Below are 6,000 nucleotides of genomic sequence, written 5' to 3'. Positions count from 1 at the left end.
TGGATTTTCATTTGTAATAGAGAACAATACTTGCATTTTCTCTTTACACGATATGATTTATGGCAAGGCAGTCTCCATGAACGGAATTTATGTTTTAGATCAGACCACCGAAATATTACACGTAATGAATAAAAAGTTAAAGGTTGGTGACAAAGATCAAACGTATCTATGGCACTGCCGTATGGGACACATCAATGAGAACGTAAAACAAACTCATTAAAAATGGAGCTATCTCGGCCTTTGATTTTCAATCATTTGGCACGTGTGAATCATGTCTCATCGGTAAGATGACTTGAATTTCCTTCAAAGGTGTTGGAATGCGCGCTACATCGACCTATTAGGGCTCATACACACGGATGTATGTGGTCCTATGTCAATCACCGCACGAGAAGGCTATAGGTATTTCATCACTTTCACGGATGATTTAAGTAGATATGGCTATGTCTACTTAATGAAGCACAAAAGTGAATCCTTTGAGAAATTCAAGGAATACCAAAATAGGGTACAGAACCTATTGGGTAGAAAGATTAAAACACTGCGTTCAGATCGTGGTGGCGAGTATCTTTCTCACGAGTTTGATCAACACCTTAAAGACGGTGGGATTGCCCTACGATTAACTCCACCGGAACACCTCAGTTGAATGGTGTGTTCGAACGGAGAAATCGAACTCTACTTGATATGGTTCGATCCATGATGAGTCACACCGTGTTGCCTGACTCGTTGTGGGGTTATGCTCTTTTGTCAGCCGCTCTAATACTTAATCGAAGTCCGTCTAAAGCTGTTGACAAGACTCCATATGAACTATGGAAGGGAACGGTCCCTAACTTGTCCTTTATACGGGTTTGGGGGTGCGAGGCTTATGTCAAGTGGAGACATGAAGATAAGCTCGGCCCGCGATCGGTCAAGACATACTTTATAGGTTATCCTAAAGGAACACTTGGTCATTACTTTAATTCGCCAACCGAACAACGTGTTTTTGTTGCGGCTAGTGCGACATTCTTAGAGAAGGAATTTCTCGAGAATGCAAAGAGTGATAGAACCTTCGACCTGTCGGAGATTCCAGAACCAAACACCGAGCAACCATTGGAGGAACCTGTTCCTTCAATCCCGGCTGCGGTGAATATTCCTGAGGAACCTAGGAGGTCGGGAAGAGTCTATATTCCTCCAGACAGATACATTGGTATGGTCGAGGAACATGACATAGATGATGTTCTACTCTTAACGAGTAGTGAAACCGCAACCTATAAAGGTGCCATGACTAGTTCCGACTCAAAGCTATGGCTTGAGGCCATGCAATCCGAGATGGACTCTATGTATGAGAACAACGTATGGGATCTTATTGACTTACCTGCTAAGGTTCGTCCCCTTCAATGCAAATGGCTTTACAAGATAAAGCATTCTGTGGAAGGTCAACAAGATATCTATAAAGCACGACTAGTTGCTAAAGGTTTCACCCAAGTGCCAGGTTTGCACTACGATGAAATTTTTGCACCCGTAGTCATCTTTGCGTTCCATTCGGATTATCTTAGCGATCGCCGCTTTTCATGACTATGAAATTTGGCAAATGGATGTGAAAACCGCCTTCTTAAACGGCTTTTTGGAGGAAGAGTTGTACATGGTACAACCCGAAGGTTTCATCGATCCTTTACATCCTAAGAAAGTATGCAAGTTTAAGCGTTCCATTTATGGACTTAAGCAAGCATCTCGGAGTTGGAATCATCGCTTCGACCAAGTGATTAAAGAAAATGGATTTACTCGATCGGTCGAGGAACCATGTCTTTATATCAAGTCGAGTGGGAGCAAGATTGTCTTCCTAATATTGTATGTCGATGACATACTCCTGATTGGGAATGACATACCTCTCTTAACTTCGGTGAAAGTATGGTTGAAAAACCATTTCCAGATGAAAGATCTGGGAGAGGCACAAAGAATTCTAGGCATCCGTATCTATCGAGATAGATCACGACGGATGTTATCTCTCAGTCAGGAGTCTTACATAGACAAAGTCCTAGAGAGATTCAAAGATGACTAACTCCAAGAAGGGGTTTCTTCCCATGGCTCCAGGGGTGCATTTGAGCAAGTCTCGGCACCGAGAGACCGGAAGAGAAAGAGCGCATGACACGGATTCCTTATGCTTCGGCTATAGGATCAATCATGTATGCCATGATATGCACACGTCCGGACGTGGCATATGCATTGAGTATGACAAGTCGATTCCAACAAAGATCCAGGTGAATCACATTGGTTAGCTGTCAAGAACATTCTTAAGTACCTCCGGAGGACTAAAGATTGGGCATTGACTTATGGAGGCGAACAAAAGCTATGCGCAACCGGTTACGCAGATGCTAGCTTCCAAACGGATCGTGATGACTCGAAATCTCAGTCTGGATTCGTTTTTACTCTTAATGGCGCTGCAGTCAGCTGGAAGAGTTCGAACCAAATCACATAAAGCAGATTCTACGATCGAGTCCGAGTACTATGCCGCGCCGAAGCTACAAAGGAAGCGATATGGATGCGTCAATTCTTACATGGACTATCTGTAGTGCCTAGTTCGAATGATCCGATCACCATCTATTGTGACAATAGTGGTGCCATCTTCCAAGCTAAGGAGCCTAAGTCTAGCAACAAGTCTAGACATGTACAACGGAAAGCTCATCTAATCCGGATTACGTGTAGCAAAAGGAAGTAGTGATAGAAAAGATTGCTACAGATGATAACATAGCAGATCCTCTCACTAAAGCATTACGACAAGATAAGCATGAAGGGCATGTTAATTCCATGGGAATTAAACGTGTTCCTAAGTTGTAGTACTCTTTTATGGATTAGATTCATTCCCTTTGTACTCTATACGACATCATCGTTTTGATATTTTATACATATTTTGTTTTTTCATGTGGAATTGTACGACAATTTTTGAACACCACAAAGTGAACTGAACGAACATTATATTTTTCAGTCCTTAATTGCCCACATGAGCTGATAACTCTGGCAATTATTTTGTGACGTTGGTTGATGGTGGGTTCAACGAGCCATAAGTCAACCGGTTGACTGACCAATCACAGAGGCGATTTATACGGATATCTCGTAGGACACAATTGTGACATCGACGTGGAGTCCTAAATGTTCTATAACATTCGGTGCCTGGTCGTGGATAGGACTTCCATGGTGATCCTAAGAGTCGATTCTTTTGACTATCGATTGTCTCTTGAGACTAAGGCGGATTTTGGGTGACTTTGGTTTCTTTCTCACGGTCATCCGTAGCAGGGGGCCAAGTAGATTTTTTTCGGGTCATTTCATGTCGTGCTTAGATCGGAAGGAGTCGAGTTGAAGGAAATATTCAGCCTTTATCGGGTACTCGATATTTCTCAGGGCCACTCGAGGAGTCAGAATCGAAATGCATGGCCATGCTCGGATACGGATTCGTTTTATCAGTTAAGTTACTCTCTAGTCGGGAAACCACTCTAAATACGAGATCGATTGTAAAATACGACCTTTGCGGATCCGGATCTGCAAATTGTTTTACATTGAGTGGGAGAAATTTTAAATGAATATGAGAATCGGTTATCGCACATACACTTGTACGGACAAGTGGGAGTTTGTTGGAGCTTGTGTCCTCCAGTTAGTGTGGATAACGTCATTGCACATACACTTGTACGGACAAGTGGGAGCTTGTTGGGGTTGGTGTCCTTAACAATTAGTGCAAGGACTTATAAACCTCTAAAAGGATCAAAGGGCATACTTTTGGTATTATTATCGGTTGATCCACGTTTATCAATAACGGTTGGCTTGCTAGATAAGTTTGACGTTATTGTCATACGGATGGCGGTGATCAACTGGTCCCTAAAAGTCACACCTATAGGATACGTTTGAGAGACGTGTGAAAGATGAAAATACAAGTCATGTAGATGCCAATTTTGACTAACCAGTTAGTCCGAGTTATTTGACTACTAATTAGTCAAAATGTGATGTTGAGATATTTTATTTAATACGGATTAAATAATAATGGCTAAGATTTAATTAAACTAAGTTAATTCGTAAAATTGAATATAAGCGTTTTATATTTAATTAAATGTATATTGAATATAATTATACAATATTGTCTTTGTCGGACATGTATTAATATTTCAACTAACCCGTATTATTAGTTGATGTTTTAATAGCCGATAACCGATGACGATTTATAATAAAAACCACGTCATATACATTTTAGCGAGACGAGTCGGATCAGTCGGATCACGAGTTAAATGAGGAGAAAGTGGAAAGCCCACTCCCTCCTCTAGTGACCCGCGGACCGAGGTCATCAAAAGGAGAGGTTTCTTCTCCTTTTGAAACCTAATTCATTTTACAGAAAAACTAGGGTTTTGGAGATTAAGTTTTCTCTGAAACCGAGATCTCACATCTCGAGAAAAACTCACATCAAGTTCTCCCAATATTGCAAGGCAATCGGAGAACACGTTCTAGCACAAGGGCATTTCTCAGACGGTCTTGGGTGCAACTATTAGGAGGGAATCTCTGTTGATTTCTGTTCTTTACGCCGCACTACAAAGGACCCGAGGTTGATTCTTTATCTTTATCGTTTCATTATTGTATTTCGTTTATGACCATATTTCACATGTTAAATTTACGTTATAGTCCTAAATTTAAAGGGTCTTATACGGATATTACCCCACAATAAATAGGAGAGACTGAATTAGGTTTCGGGGGCTTTTAATCACTTTTCCTTTGCTCTTTATACTGTTCGACGTTACACTGCTTTTTATTTTCCGGATCTCAACCTTTGTAATTTCATTTCTCTCTTTTATGTTAATTCTTCTTTGCACATCTCTTTTTACCATGTTTGTTCTTGCTTTATCTTTCGTTGTTGTCTGACTTATTATCATGAGTAGCTAGAACCCTTGTGCTAGGGTATAGTGGAGCCATGGCGATTAAGGAAATTGAGATTAGATGGTTAGGTTTGGCTGAATTTGGTTTGTGTTGTTAATCACTGTAATTAGCTGTAATTAGTTGCTTGAGTCGATGCATTTAGCTAGTTAATTTTGTTACTCCTTGACCTAGATCGAAAGATTGGAAGGGGTAAGACTTGCAATGAACATTAGGGCATTCTAATTAGGGTGAAAGCTAAGTTAGTAATGTTTTAGGATGAATAGCGGACCGAGAGGACCTTTTCACTACCCTGCAGACCGAATTTATGCCAACCTTGACTCTAGTTTTGGATCCTTAGGAAATCGCCCTTTAGTTTAGCATATCAACTCAAACTCCCTATTTTGTGACCATAGACAGATTGAATAACATGTAGATAGTGGTCGCCTCCCTGTTAATACGATACCCGACTTACCTCTGCTGCATAAGTTAGAGCCAGTTGGTTTTATTTTTGATAGGGTTGCGACAGCCGTGTCAAATTTTGGCGCCGTTGCCGGGGAGGCAACTATTTTATTTGCTTGTTTTATTTTTTTTCTGTCTTTAGCCTCAAGGAATTTATTCCTTGAGGCAGTTCTTATCTTTATCCTTTAGTGTTGTTTTGATAGGTCCTACCTAGATAGGATTCTAGGAGAAAGATTATCAAAGGGAAGGCTTGAGTACCTTTGATTCTTCTACCAAGATGTCTAGCGTCTCCAGAATTATAGCACGATTTGAAGCTCAGAATGCAAGTTCTGACAAGATGGAGAGTAGACAATCTTGGGGTAGTCCACCTCAGTTCCATACTATGGTGTAATAGGTGGTCTACTATGAGAGATGTGGTGCTGCGTGGCACAATGATGTCATTTGTCTGGCGGGGAACGACGAAGTCTATGCGTTTAGGAAGTGTAGACAAGCTAGGCATTCCTTTGTACATGTGCCGCCACATCCATTTCAGCAACGAGGCTATCAAAAGCCTCCATTTATCTGGCCGCCACAACAACAAAATCCTCCTCCTAATAAACAGAAAGAAGAAATTGCTGAGTTGACGTCTATAGTATAGGCACTTGCGCTGCAAGTGCAAGAGATTATGCAAACTAAAGA

Source organism: Silene latifolia, chromosome Y (assembly GCF_048544455.1).
Source record: "Silene latifolia isolate original U9 population chromosome Y, ASM4854445v1, whole genome shotgun sequence".
Taxonomy (NCBI): domain Eukaryota; kingdom Viridiplantae; phylum Streptophyta; class Magnoliopsida; order Caryophyllales; family Caryophyllaceae; genus Silene; species Silene latifolia.
Note: the sequence above shows the minus strand (reverse complement) of the source record.